Source organism: Pelobates fuscus, chromosome 2 (assembly GCF_036172605.1).
Source record: "Pelobates fuscus isolate aPelFus1 chromosome 2, aPelFus1.pri, whole genome shotgun sequence".
Classification (NCBI taxonomy): Eukaryota; Metazoa; Chordata; class Amphibia; order Anura; family Pelobatidae; genus Pelobates; species Pelobates fuscus.
Window position 1 is genome coordinate 373342709 of NC_086318.1, and position 16579 is coordinate 373359287.

Genomic DNA, 16579 nt, shown 5'->3' on the forward strand with positions numbered 1-16579 from the left:
AACAATAATGCTAAGTTTTAAATGTATATCATTCAGCTTTAAATCTAAAGAGAAATCCAACTTTCCAGTTTGGTCGGTACATTGACTCTCATCACTGTTGATTGTATCTTAATAATAAATTAATTTGTTTTTCAAACTTTACTTTCAAATAATACCATAAGAGATAATAAAAAAATTGTGGGGCAATTCTTGGCGAAAATGGTGACAGAAGAGTAAAAAATTCTGAAGTACATATATGTCTGTTTTCTGAATTCACTCGGAAAGTAGGGAGTTGATATATCATGATACAGTTACCAGTATTTCATCATTAGCCAGTTGTGGCTGGGGCTGTATGACAAAAGGATAGCATTTTAAAGGTGGACTTTTATAATCACCTATAACTTGGATTAACATTTTTTAACAGATTTAGCAAATTGCTCATTATTATTCTATTATTATTTATAAAGTACCAACAATCCTGCAGCGCTGTACAATGGGTGGACTAACAGACAAGTATTTGGAACCAGACTAGTTGGAAGCACAAAAACAGAGGGCCCTGCTAAATCTTACATTCTAGAGAGTGTGGGGGTAGGGAGAATACATATGAAGGGGCAGAGTTATGTAGAGATTTGCAAAACAAGTAGCAGAAATTTAACTTGAGCCATATATCTTATGGGAAGCCAATGTAGGAACTGAAATAGTAGGGAGGAGTGGGAGTTGTGGGAGAACAGGAAAATGAGCCTCACCACCGCATTCATTAAAGACTATAATGAGTCGAATTGGGAATGTATATGACCACTGAGAAGCAGATTGCAATAGTCAAGGAGAGAGAGAATAGCGACATAGACCCCCATCGTAGCTGTATCCGACATTAAATAACAAGGGACTTGTAGTAGCAACACATGAGGGAGGAAAGAAGAGAAGCTCTGTTTTGGACAGGAAAAGATTAAGGAAGTGAGCAACCATCCAATTAGAAATAGCAGAGAGGCAATCAGAGACATAAATCAAGAGGAATGGTGAGAGATAAGGAGAGGACAGATAGATTTGCATGCTATCTGCAGCGAGCTGATATTGACAATCAACGGAGCTGGTGAGTTTACTAAAGATGACAGTATAAATTGAGAATGGTAGGGTACCAATGACAGAAACTTGAGGAACACCAACAGATAAAGGTTGAGGAGAAGAGAAAGAGCCAGATAAGGAAACACTGAAAAAGCACTGAGAGATAGGAGAAGAAACAGGAGAGAGCAGAGTCTCATAGACCGAGATTACGGAAAATGAGACGTTGTTGATGAGGTTGTCGAAAGCAGCAGAAAGGTCAAGGAGAATTAGGAGAGAATAGTGACCACTATAGTAGCAATTAAATCATTGGATACTTTTGTCAGGGCCATTTCAACAGAGGGACAAGTGCAGAATTCCAACTGAAGCAGGTCATGCAGAGAGTTGGATTTAAGGAAGTCTGAGTTCTGTTTAGTTCTGAGGCAGGATAATGTTAAACCTAGGCGGTGGAAGAGAGATATACTAGGGTCAGATAGGCATGCAATAAAGCTACAAAATGGAGAGATGCATCTATGCACAGATGAGGTGAGGGTTATTCAAACAAACATATGGGTAGGTATCAATATGGAAAGTAAGGGAGGAAAGGATAGAGATCACAGAAAAAAGTAATTAGAGATATGCATATAAGTAAATAAAACAATTAAACAAGTCACATATATAGAGCAGGGCTGGGAAATTTTTTTTAGCATACAGGACACAACATAAAGGTGAGAAAATATGCTATATGGTCCAGGATACAAAAAGTATGGCTAATAGAGGTTACAGTTACAAATTAGTGGAGAATAAAAAAAAATACAGGGTGTGTAAAATATAATTAAATGATGACATGTAGGATAAAGTCTTGATATGGTCCTCCATAAGGTCACAGTTTGCTTAGGTCAGTGGAACGGCTGTTGCGGCGCTGTGAGTTCTGTGTAGTTCTGAGGCAGGATAACTTTTAACTCAGGATTTTGCTTTGGACAGAATAATCCAGATCAGACAAACCCAGGACAAACATAAAACATTAGAATCAGAAAGAGAAACTCTGTTCCATTTTTCCTCTACTTAGTATGATTTCTTAATGATGACTGATGGAGCTCTAAGATGGAGGCACTCAGCTGCAGGATAAAGAGGTGTGAATTTCACACTTTCATTTCATTTTTAACACTTTGCAAATACATAGTTGTGAAATCTTGCAATAATTAGACATGATGTTAAAAATATAGGGAAGAGGCAGATTACCATTAAGACGGCTTTACAATTATTTGTGGTAACAATGGCTTTGGAGAGACAAATAGTATTCTCTGTAAATATAGTAAGCAGATATTTATTAATATACTGGAGAACATTGTGGCTTGTTGTTTTTGTTTCTGGGCAAGCTATTCAGACTGATATAAGCTTGTGTTCTTGGGTCAGCTTGATACTGAAGATTTTTTTTTCCTTCTCACTATATCATTCCAGCTAAATAAATTAATATTCCACACTTTTTGCAATATTGTTACCAGCCATAAAATCATTTAGCATTATACAAATTTATGCTGGCCAATACAAACCATTGTCTGGAAATCTATATATAAACAAGACTATACATAGGACACAAGGCAGACATCTAGACTGGAAGAAAGGAGATTTTGTATAAGGCAAAGGAAATGTTTTTTTTTTACAGTAAGAAACAGGAGTTTTTTACAGTAAGAAACAGTAAGAAAAATAAGGATGTGGAATTATCTGCCTGAAGAGGTGGTTTAATCAGAGTCTGTACAGCAATTGGATAATACTTGCAAAAACATAATATAAAGGGATATAATTTTTAATTAGTGTGGTACTAGCTACTTGATCCAAGGAGATGTCTGAAGATATATGACTGCCATTCTGGGGTCATGAACAACATTTTTTTTCTAGTTTGTTGGAAAATTGGAAGTGCGTCAGGCTGGGTTTTTTGCCTTCTTTTGGAACAACAGCAAAAAGGAATGAGAAAGGCTGAAATTGATAGACACATGTTTTTTTTCAGCTATGCAACTATGTAAAGGATTAACATTTTGGTTTAAGTACGTTCATCATTTTTTCATTGATATCGTTTTCTAAAGCCTTACTATTTCCGAAAACCAATGTAGCAATCAATATACTTTATTTCACACTGCATATACAATTAATGTTAAAAATACGAAGTACCATTAAATCAAATTCCCAAGTTACATGCAGTAAACAGATAATTATGTTTAAATGCTTGTTTTATCATTTTATTTATTTTTCAAGCTGTATTCAGTTAGTGACATATAAATATATTCAAATGCCATAAAGTAGGTTTAATTGCAGTAAATTTAAATTTACCATCACAGTATTTGAGCTATGTAACAGATCAATTTATTTCTTTGTCTGAGATGAATAATTATATTTTTACAAAGGCTCAATACAACTATTCCATCTGCATGATTTAGCATCAGTACAGCAGAGACAAAAAATAAATAAATATATATATATATATATATATATACTTTACAATAGAGACATATATTCTGTATAATGTCATTAGTCTAAGGCAGTTAAGCCCTGTATTTATTTAATGTTAAATTATTCTCACTTATACATACGTAAATGCTGAACATTGTGTTATTTTTTTATCTGTATATAGGCTGAATAGTCAGGTTATGGAAACATTCTTTATAATGCATGTGATGTGAATGTCATACTTTTCATTGTGATTTTTTTAGACCTTTGTCACTTTTAAAACTAATATATACACAAGCATACATATACTACATGCAATCATATGGAAGTATTGGGAAATACATATATGTTTTTCCTGCGAGAAGTTGAATAAACTACTGTTAGTGGCTACCATCATTAATTCACTGCTGTTCAGTAGGGGTAGAATTACTGATGGCAAATGAGAGCCCTTGGAAGCCTACAAGCGTGACTCCTATACTCTAGGTTTGATGAATGAATCTTGTTTTTCAAGATGATTGAGTTTTGTTGTGAATTTCACAGATCAGGTGGATCCTACTTCAAATCACAGATTTGTAACCTGCCACTGCAGCCAAGTTCAATACAGTGACTGGTGACTGGCTTACAGGGCAATCGGGCATCCTGGGATTTAATCATTCATTGTGATAGGCCAGTAGTAAGTCTATGACAGATGATCCTGGCATGCATTGCTGCAGGTGGGAATGCCTGTGATGAAGTGTCAAACCAGACCCACTAAGGAGTTTGATAACATCAACTGAACTTCCTAAAAAAAACATATGGATATCATAGGACACCATCCACCAAAAGTCCCTATTCTTAAATGTAGGTGTCAGTGAAGAACTTAAAGGGACATGCACCACTTTGAGACAGCTGTCTCATTCAAAAGCTCTAGCCTCACATTGCAGGCTGAAAAAGCAGGTAATTGTGATTTTTTGCTTTTCATGTTTATCCGCTTTTTCTTTTTTATACTTTGCACACCCACTCCAAGGGGGGCACTGATCTAACCAATCAGTGTCCTCTCCCTAGGAATGCTTCTAAAAGGCATTGGGTATGCCTGAAAGATTTACACATGTGCAATTGGACACCTTGCAACTTACTGACAAGGGGAGAAGAAAGGGAGTCTGATCAGTGTTGGGTTTCTCTCACCTGCGGTGCACAATGATGCCCTGTTTCCGTCATTAGTGAACTGGTCTGAAACTGAGATTGGTGGGTGAGCAGTGCCGGACTGGGAACTAAAAGCATCCCTGGAAAAAATTCTACATCAGCCCAACAATGCGCCGCGCTAGCACAGGCGAAAATGCATCACCCCCAAACACACACACAAAAAATGCATCACCTCCAAACACACACACAAAAAATGCATCTTCGCTTGTCTTCTTGTGTTTCTTATTCCCTCTTTTGATTTTTTTTAACTCGTTTAGTGTATCTTGTCTCCAATTTTTCTCCTTTGTCTCTTACAACCCCCCTTATGTGTCTTTCAACTCCCTCATGTATCTTTTACTTCATCCCAGCCTGTGTGTCTCTTTTTACCCTTCTCCAGCCCTCTGTATGTCTCTTCCGCATCGCCTTTATTGTGTGTCTATGTCCCCCCCAGCAAACCTGTGTGTCTCTTTGTTTTCCCCAGTCCCTCTGTTTGCATATTTTTCCCCCAGCCCAGCTTTGTCCCCCACAAACCTTTTGTGTGTCACTTTGTCCCCCACAAATCTTTTGTATGTCTCTTTGTCCCCCAGCAAACCTTCTGTGTGTCTCTTTGCCTTCCCCCAGTCCCTTTGTGTGCCTCTTTCTTCCCGCAGACCCTCTGTGTCCTCTTTCACCCTCTGTCTATTTCTCCCCCCTCCGCCTGTCTCTCTCTTCCTCCTCTGTCTCTTTCTCCTCCTCTGTCTCTTTCTTCCCCCTCCCCCTGCCTCTCTTTCTTCCTCCTCTGTCTCTTTCTCTCACTTCCTCCTCTGTCTCTCTCTTACCCCTCTTTCTCCCCCACTACCCCTCTGTCTCACTCTCCCCTGTGTCTCTTTCTCCCCCTCCCCCTGTGTCTCTCTCTTACACCTCTTTCTCACTCTCCCTCCTCTGTCTTTCTCCCCCATCCTCTGTCTCTTTCCCTCCCTTCCTCCTGTGTCTCTCTCTTTCCCCTTTCTCCCTCACTCCCCTTCTGTCTCTCTCTTTCCCCTCTTTCTCCCCCACTACCGCTCTGTCTCACTCTCCCCGTGTCTCTTTCTCCCCCTCCCCCTGTGTCTCTCTCTTATACCTCTTTCTCACTCTCCCACCTCTGTCTTTCTCCCCATCCTCTGTCTCTTTCCCTCCCTTCCTCCTGTGTCTCTCTTTTCCCCCTCTTTCTCCCTCACTCCCCTTCTGTCTCTCTCTTCCCCCTCTTTCTACCCCACTACCCCTCTGTCTCACTCTCCCCTGTGTCTCTCTTCTCCCCCTCCCACTATTTCTCTCCTTCACCCACTGAGACTGACCTTGTCTGAAATCGGATCTGGAACGGCAGGGACAGCAATGTGATGTTGTCTCTCTCTCTCCATCATGCTCCCATGCGGTTCCCACAATTCCCTGCATGGACACATCATAGAGTAATCACTACTCTATGGTGTGGCTGTGCTGGGAATTGTGGGAACCGCATGGGAGCATGGTAGTTAGCTCTGCCCCATCCTCATTCCTCCAATGCTTACTGAAAGCTGCACGCCTGTCAGTATCCGTGAGTGTGCCGCCAGACCGGCACACTCACTACCCGGCCCGGCGGCACCATCATACACTAAGGGGCCGGCCGCAAGGTAACTATTGAACGCGGCTGGCCCCCTCAGAGTGTGCCATGGACGGGCACCCGGCAACACCTAATTGTGGCCAGCGGCCGCCGCCGCATGACTCCCTCACAATTAGAGCTCTGCAGCCCCCAGGTGCCGCGGCCCACCGGGAAATTTCCCGGTATCCCAGTGGGCCAGTCCAGCCCTGTGGGTGAGGGGCGGAAGGATGGGAGGCTGATAATACCGAAGTAACATAGCTGAGAGAAGTGTCCAATAATGCAATCTGACCAAGTTTATAGTAAGCCACATAGAGGTCTTGAAATGACAATTTAAGACAAGAATGCTTCAAATTATTATTTTATTGCCATTAACTATATAATGGAAGAATATGTTCCGTAGTTTGTATCATTACTCCTCTATCTATCTCACTGACCTTTATTTTGTTCATTCAGAGAGGCAGACCATAATTTAAAATGCACTTGGAATTGGCTCACATAGATGAGTGCATGTTACCTGAGATGTACTTTGTATGTGTGATAGATAGTGATGTCGTGAACATAAAATTTTCCGTTCGTGAATGGCGAACGCGAACTTCCGCAAATGTTTGCGAACGGGCGAACCGGGCGAACCGCCATAGACTTCAATAGGCAGGCGAATTTTAAAACCCACAGGGACTCTTTCTGGCCACAATAATGATGGAAAAGTTGTTTCAAGGGGACTAACACCTGGACTGTGGCATGCTGGAGGGGGATCCATGGCAAAACTCCCATGGAAAATTACATAGTTGATGCAGAGTCTGGTTTTAATCCATAAAGGGCATAAATCACCTAACATTCCTAAATTGTTTGGAATAACGTGCTTTAAAACATCAAGTATGATGTTGTATCATTCAGGTAGTGTAAGGGTTACGCCCGCTTCACAGTGACAGACCAAACTCCCCGTTTAACGCACCGCAAACAACCGCAAACAGTCCATTTGCATTACCGCAAACTCCCCATTTGCACAAGGTTGGATACCAAGCTAGCCATGTCCTGTTCCTTGTCCTCACTGATGTCATTGAAGGTCTCTTCCTCCACCCAGCCACGTACAACACCAAGAGTCTCCGAAAGGTGACAACAAGCCCCCTGTATTTTTTTTTAAATGTACACTACTGTTACACCAGATATGAGTTGCACTGGTGTGACACTGTGCCCTGGCAGGCCCTGAAACGCACACGTGTGAAGGAAACTGACTGCTATTATATTACAGTCCAAAAAGTTTTTTTTTTTTTTTAAATGCAAGCTATTGTGACATCAGATATGAGTGGTGGCACTGGGACCACCTTAAAAATATTGGATATCGCTAAAAATCATGATCACTATATACTTTCTCTACAAACCTCTAAAACGATCCAAGCTACTCATCCATCCGCTATACCACTTTATCCCACCTAGACAGGGCCGGACTGGCCCACCGGGATACCGGGAAGTTTCCCGGTGGGCCGCCGGCATCTGGGGCCGGGCAGACAGCTGGGTCTGCTGGCCGGCGGCCTCTGGCTGGGGGAGGTCTGCTGGCCGGCGGCCGCTGGCTGGGGAGGTCTGCTGGCCGGCGGCCGCTGGCTGGGGAGGTCTGCTGGCCGGCGGCCGCTGGCTGGGGAGGTCTGCTGGCCGGCGGCCGCTGGCTGGGGAGGTCTGCTGGCCGGCGGCCGCTGGCTGGGGAGGTCTGCTGGCCGGCGGCCGCTGGCTGGGGAGGTCTGCTGGCCGGCGGCCGCTGACTGGGCAGGTCTGCTGGCCGGCGGCCGCTGGCTGGGGAGGTCTGCTGGCCGGCGGCCGCTGGCTGGGGAGGTCTGCTGGCCGGCGGCCGCTGGCTGGGGAGGTCTGCTGGCGGCCGCAGGGGGAGCAGGCTCTTCTGTCTCTGCTCCCCCGCCCTCGCGCGCAGCTTAATGAGACTGGGGCCGGAATATGACGTCATATTCCGGCGCCGGTCTCTTGCTAGCGCGCGAGGGCGGGGGAGCAGAGACAGAAGAGCCTGCTCCCCCTGCGGCCGCCAGCAGACCTCCCCAGCCAGCGGCCGCCGGCCAGCAGACCTCCCCAGCCAGCGGCCGCCGGCCAGCAGACCTCCCCAGCCAGCGGCCGCCGGCCAGCAGACCTCCCCCAGCCAGCAGCCAGCAGAAGACCTCCCCCTGCGTCCACTAGCCCACCCAGCCGGTCACCAACAGGTAAAATATGTAATTCTGTCAGTGTCAGTGTGAGTGTATGTGTGTGTGTGTCTGTGTCATGGTGTGTGTGTGTGTCATTATGTGTGTGTCTGTGTCATTGTGTGTGTGTGTCATTATGTGTGTGTGTCTGTGTCATTATGTGTGTGTGTGTGTGTCTGTGTCATGGTGTGTGTGTGTCTGTGTCATGGTGTGTGTGTGTGTGTGTCTGTGTCATGGTGTGTGTGTGTCATGGTGTGTGTGTATGTGTGTTTGTGTCATGGTGTGTGTGTCTGTGTCATGGTGTGTGTGTGCGTGTGTGTGTCTGTATCGTGTGTATGTGTCTGTATCGTGTGTGTGTGTGTCTGTGTCATTGTGTGTCTGTGTCATGGTGTATCTGTGTGTCTGTGTGTATTTAAAAAGTGTTTTTACTCACCTTTTTTTTTCTCCCCACGCCGTGCTGGTCTCCCCTCAACTGGCCCTGCCTCTATGGCTGAGATCATCAATCATCAAGTTTGGCTTTGTAAATTTGATGCAATAAGTGTGTTTTTCTTTAATACCTTTTCACCCTCTTTGCATGAACCCGATTTACATATATTACTAATATGTTTCTGAACATATATATTATATTATTCACTCACAGGTTACTGGCTATGGGGGAGATAATGTATAATAAACACAGCTTACTGGCTATGGGAGGATAATGTATAACTAGAAAAGCTACAATTTCTGGGGAAATTGTGTGAAGTGTTCTTGCCTCCACCAGTAGTTTACAACTGGAGTGGGCGGGGTAACTGTTATTATTTACTTAAATAGCACATTTAATTGCAACGTTGTTGCCCAAAGTGCTTCACAGTTACATTAAAACATACATTTATAAAAACATTAGCAGGTGCAAAAGGCCCTGTCTATGACATCACTTGCTGCTGCAGCCTGGCACAGGTCAGAGTATTTTTGCAGTTGCCATCTTCAAACGGTCGTATTTTAAAAACTATAAATCCTACAGTGAGAATCACAAGACCCAGACCTACATTTTGATGTATAGTATGTCTCTGAGATATTAACAATGAAGGCACAGTCGCAGTTTAGAAATTGCCCTTCAAATGTGAGCTTTGCAGAGTGGAGTTTCAATGAATGTCAATGGACTGCGTGAGTTGCAAACAAATGGTCATATTGTGAAAACTATCAGGACTATGTCTTAGCTGTGGACACTTTTAGTGGCAGCAGGGATAGCTGAACGTTTTGATATAAGATGTAGGTGGGCCTGAAAATGAGGGAGTGGTGGCAGTTTAGAAATCATGTCCTGATTTTTCAGCTTTTGCCAGCTCCCACTCTAGCTTTGCCATTCATTCCTATGGGACAAATTTCGCCACAAGAACGACGATATTCCGAGAACCATTCTGCGAAACGTTCCACAAAGTAATAGCAATCCGATCAGGAACAATCTGCATGTTTTGGTATATTTTTGTCTATGTAGTGTAAAAACTGTGGGAGGAGTTAGGGTGGCAAATTTGGCTATAATAATAATAATAACGGGGGGCGGGGCCTGACAGCCATCATGGCAGGACGTGCTCTATGAGAGCTCCAGCAAAAAAGGGCAGAATCCTGGCAATCCCGGCTACAATAACGATGCCAGCACCACAAGGGATCCAAAAACGGGTCCAGAACCTTACCGGGAACAGAATGACACCCGATTTGCACCGCTTCACACTGCAAGCACAAGCTCTGACCATGCGGCCTAAACTGGAGCGAGGCCCGGGGCCTGGGGGAGGCGGCCGATCCCCCGGCTTAGGACATGCTCCCAAACGCAACCAGACGACTGCCCTGCTGCCCCCCCCTCTGGACCGGCGGGGGTTATCCCGGTCCTCGCAGGGGACGATTACCACCCCCTCACAGCACCAAAAAGCGACGGAACATGAGGCTACCCAGGAATACAAAGGTCCAGTCAAGATGGCGGCCAAAGCACGAGCGGCGCCACAACGCTCCCTCACTAAGCCACTGGAAAGCATCTGGATATTCCTTGAACGGATCAGCAACCACCTCTGGAGCGAACTCCATATCAGAGGCCGGCACCTCCACTCAGCTATAGGTGCATTGGCGGTATGGATACGACCAGCAACCCGACGCCAACTAGGCAGTTACTTAAACCCAGCCACTGGAGCGGTCTCAGGTCAGCAAAAGAACCGGGGACCGAAGCGGCGAGTGCGGACGACATCCCACCCCGAAACCAGCAGACGGTCCTACGACCACCAGACCGGCACAAGCGAACCCGCCCGACACACTCCCCACTCAGAGGTACCTGACCCTTCCGACCACCACAGCGCAACCTGGCATATGCAGACCCTCATGGCAGATCGGGGATCGGCACAGCCTTACACCACCAAATCTGTTCAGCTCCAATGCCCCCCGCGACACCCCATCGAGACCGTTTGGCCACAGCATAATGCCGAGCGGTTTCTTACTGCCGGGCGACGGGCCTCAAGGACTGGCGTAGGCTGAGGGCCTAAGGCGGACTAGCTACATGTGTCCCATACCTACCTGTCACTTCGCAGGGATACTTGTTGCTCCTACCTACAAGGTGGCCAGGTGCACCACTGGACTGTCGAGGACTCAGTTTCCTTTTCTTTTTCTTTTTGTTTTGCAACCTGCATCACTCATTGAGGTGCTCCCCACCCGACTACTTAAATACCAACTTTACTTACCTCAGCAAAGTGAAGCAGGTACCAGCGGACCGTAAACTTCCTCATGTAGTACTTTCCCCTAGATAGCTTAAACCACCTGCATCTTGAGTTATTAAGGCCAAACTTGGCAATGTAGTCAATAAGCCTAGCATATCTTGTTTTGTTTTGTTTTTGTTTTTTTATGATAATGCACAGTCGAATGCTAATCCTATAATAGACCGTTTAACATTTCAGTAGGCTTGCATACAGTCTCTTCACTCTTTTCTGAATCTATACCCAGAAAGAAGTATCATCGTATATAAGCAAGTCTAGAGTAGAATTTCTCACCTGTCCACTATTGTGCAAAAGCCTGTAATTTTATAATCTTACGATTAACCATTCAGCCTGTTTAACCCTTAATGAGCACCCGTCTGGTCTTAGCCTGTTAGAATGAAACCAAATGGACAAAGCAGATTATCAATCTTTCACTTAACTGTTCTTATGCCTGAATACTCCAGCATATTATACCATATACGCGTTGTTTCATAGCATGTTATAGTTCCTATTAACAAAAATGTGCAAATGTCAAATGTCACAAACATGTCTGCATGAACCTGCCTGTGTCTGCTGTTGTGGCTACATGGGCCTGCCTGTAAAATGCTTTGCACCAAAAATAAAGAATTAAAAAAAAAAAATAATAATAATAATAACAATATATATGTGAGATAACATTAAGTGGTCTTGCTATGCAAGAACACTTAATAAACACAGGTACTGGCTATGGGGGGATAATGTATAATAAACACAGGTTACTGGTTGTGGGGGGATAATGTATAATAAACACAGGTTAATGGTTGTGGGGGATAATGTATAATAAACACAGGTTACTGGCTATGGGGGAGATAATGTATAATAAACACAGGTTACTGGCTATGGGAGGATAATGTATAATAAACACAGGTTACTGGCTATGGGAGGATAATGTATAATAAACACAGGTTACTGGCTATGGGAGGATAATGTATAATAAACACAGGTTACTGGCTATGGGGGTTAATGTATAATAAACACAGGTTACTGGCTATGGGGAGGATAATGTATAATAAACACAGGTTACTGGCTATAGGAGGATAATGTATAATAAACACAGGTTACTGGCTATGGGAGGATAATGTATAATAAACACAGGTTACTGGCTATGGAGGGATAATGTATAATAAACACAGGTTACTGGCTATGGGAGGATAATGTATAATAAACACAGGTTACTGGCTATGGGGGATAATGTATAATAAACACATGTTACTGGCTATGGGGAGGATAATGTATAATAAACACAGTTTACTGGCTATAGGAGGATAATGTATAATAAACACAGGTTACTGGATATGGGGGAGATAATGTATAATAAGCACAGGTTACTGGCCATGGGGGGATAATGTATAAGAAACACAGGTTACTGGCTATGGGGAGGATAATGTATAATAAACACAGGTTACTGGCTATGGGGGATAATGTATAATAAACACATGTTACTGGCTATGGGGAGGATAATGTATAATAAACACAGTTTACTGGCTATGGGGGGATAATATATAATAAACACAGGTTACTGGTTGTGGGGGGATAATGTATAATAAACACAGGTTACTGGCTATGGGGGAGATAATGTAAAATAAACACAGGTTACTGGCTATGGGAGGATAATGTATAATAAACACAGGTTACTGGCTATGGGAGGATAATGCATAATAAACACAGGTTACTGGCTATGGGGGGATAATGTATAATAAACACAGGTTACTGGCTATGGGGGGGGGGGGTAATGTATAATAAACACAGGTCCCTGGCTATGGGGGATAATGTATAATAAACACAGGTTACTGGCTATGGAGGATAATGTATAATGAACACAAACACAAAAAAAAAAAGGAATGCAGCTTCAGAATTAATCTAAATTGTATGCTGTCTAGGAGGTGGGAGTGTCTGGGAGGGAGGGTCTGCTGCTGATTGGCTGGAATGTGTCTGCTGACTGTGAGGTACAGGGTAAAAGTTTACTCAATGATGACGAATAGGGGGCGGACCGAACATCGCATATGTTCACCATCCATGGCGAACGCAAACACGCTATGTTCGCCAGGAACTATTCGCCAGCGAACCGTTCGGGACATCACTAGTGATAGACACATTGATTTCAATGAATGAAACCTGCGTAATGCCATGTATGTCATTTTTCAATGTAGAGTGTTTCTCCCATTCATGTCAAAGGAACCTCTGAGATTGGCTGAATATAGTTTATAACACAGCAGAAGATCAGTTTGCGTGGAAACCCACAAAATAAATACATTCACAGGTATTTTCTTTGTCTGCTTTTTTGTTTTTTAAATTTGTTTTGGGATATATATTTTTTATGCTTTCAAAAAGCAAAACAGTAATAAAGTCACAGTAAAGTTGGACTTTTAACATGCAAATCTTGTCTGAAAAAGTAAACACATCTTTTAAAATTGTGTTTTTAATTAGACTATTTAGTGGAATTTTACATTTGCTGCTTTTTCTGAATTTAAATGCTAGTTATGCATCACATTATTACTATTATTATTGACATTTATATAGCGCCTTACATTATTATAAAGTGGGAGATTTAACAATAAATGAGCCAATTTAAAATTGTTACAGGAATAATAGGTTGATGAGAACCCTGCTTACAATCTACGTTACAAATAAATGTTATGATCGGCGGTCAAGAGCTTAACCCCTTAAGGACCAAACTTATGGAATAAAAGGGAATCCTGACATGTCACACATGTCATGTGTCCTTAAGGGGTTAAAGGGACACTATAGTCACCAAAACAATTGCAGCTTAATTTATTTGATCTGGTGAGTATAATCAGTCCCTGCAGACTTTTTGTTGTAAACACTGTATTTTCAGAGAAAAAGTGTTTACATTAAAACCTAGGGATGCCTCCACTGGTCACTCCTCAGATTGCTACTCAAGGTGCCTCCTGGGGCAGTTCTGCCTAGTGTGCAGCACTGACATTCAGTGCTTCTACCCTCTCCATGGAGACACTAAACTTTCCTCATAGAGATGCATTTATTCATTGCATCTTTATAAGGAGAGGCTAATTGGCCAGGGCTGTGTTTGACTTCTGCTTGCTCTGCCTCTGATCTGCCTCCTTGACAGTCTCAGCCAACCCAATGCTTTACTATGGGAAAGCATTATGATTTGCTAAGATCACTACTTCTGATGATATCACTCAAGTAGGCAGATCAAGGGCAGAGACAGCACCACTAGACTGGAATAAAGGAAATATTTTACTATATTTAGGGGGGATAAGGTAGGCCAGGGGTCTAGATAGTTTTTTTAACACTATAGTGACAGGAATACATGTTTGTGTTCCTGACCCTGTAGTGTTCCTTTAATATATCCATTAGTGAACTTGCAGATACATAATTAAAATGTAAACAGATTTGCTGCCATATAATAAACTATAAAATAACATAACATACCCATCTACATTACATAGTTACATAAGCTGAAAAGAGAAATGTGTTGATTAAGTTCAGCCTTTCTCACATTTGTTTTTGCTGTTGATCCAAAAGAAGGCAACCCCCCCCCAACAGTTTAAAGCACTTTTCAATTCTGCAACAAACTAGGAAAAAGTTCTTTCTTGACCCCAAAATTGCTGTCAAATCTCTCATTGGGTCAAGAAGCATTATATTTTTTTATAAATCCTTGTCCCTATTTTTTTCCCGAGATCACTATTTTATGACTTATTCTGACTTTTTATGGACATGTTTTAACAAGGTTCTTCTTAGAACTTTGAAGCAAAAAAACTCAAATAAAAGGAGCTTTATAAAAAAATAAAATATTCCCACAGTTTTATCAATGTAAAATAATTAAATAGATAAATAGAGACAGACACACTCTGAAGAATACTGAAAGGTTGACTGACAAAACAAAATGCATCGTCTTGAAAATGACAAGTTGAATACACGTACAAGAAACTATTATTTTAAAATTACCTTCAACCTTAGATAATAGACTATCTAAGAACATCTCCTGTTATCTCAGCTACAGAATCACAAAGCTACAATTCTCCCTGCTGTTGAAAGAATCATGGTGGTAGTTATAAACAGTGGTTATAATAAAACAGTTTATTTCCCTGCTGTGTGTTAAGGTGGAAGCTACGATAATTACTTAAATACAATTCTTCCCTGTACTACAGTATTCTGCATTTTGCAAAAAAATATGATTTTTTTTTGTACATGTGAAGTGCTTAGAAATATCATACATAGGATATATATATATATATATTTCTACCTTCCTGTAAACAGGATTAGAAAAGCTTGTGATTGGTGGCTTTTACTATTTTGAAAAAAAAAAGCAAATTATCTTGCTTATCTATGTGTTGGACTGCGTCTAGAAAAATCCTGCAATTTGGCATGTTCAAGAATATGTTAGAGAATTATTTAAATAATATTTGTACATTGGAATAATTCCCAAATAGAGTTACACAATGTTAAATCTGCAATTAAACAGGGCTTTGAAGGCTGATAATGCATGTGAATTGTCAGGAATTCAAAATGAATTTCACATTTTCAGGTCAATATAGCAAAGTCACTTATGTTTTCAGTTCCCTGTATCAACCTAAAATTATATACAATTTGAATTCTGCACAATTCACACTTAAGTGAATAACTATGGCATTGCGGTCTGTTAGCCTTTCATCGAATATCCCCCACAGAAGCTCAAATGCAACTAAGACCTAGACTTGTGCATTCGGTTGTGGCCGAATTACAATCCATTTGGATTCAGGACGATAGTTTATTTGGTTAAATTCTGTTCTTCTGAGGCACCATTTGAATCTATAACCGAACAAATGACTTGCGCAATGGATGAACATGTTCGTTTGATTCGGTATTTGGAGTTCGACCCATGGCGCCAAAAAAGGAAATGATTAATAGGGAAATAGATGATTGATGTTTAAGGGACAGTAGCTAAATGTTGATTTAATTCACAGATCAAGGGCGAAGTGACCAACAGAGGAAAATAAATTAGAAGCAGTAAAAAAAAAAATCTATTTATATGTTATATATATATATAATAAATAAATATATAAAACAAAATATATATTAATATAGATTGATATATATTTTATACGGCTCCTCCTTTTCCTCACTTAATCTGTGAACCAAACGGCAGGAAAATGCGTATATATTTTGCAGGATACAGAACACTGATTGGGCCATTTTTGTTCCCTTTTTGGTTCATCCAATTCATTTTACAAAATATTTTCCAAATTCTTCTGTACAAGTCTACCAAGATCTTTGATCCATAAAGGCTGTTGTACTGGAGCAAAAAGAAAGTAGCAGAGTTACTTATTGAACAAAAAAATAAATAAATACAGTTCTATTTGGGAGCACTGTGATGCTAAAATCTGGACATTTAACATTGAAGTGATCAATGTCCAGATTTTGGCATTGAACATTCAAATGAACATTAATATTCAGTGTTTTTTAGCTTGTGT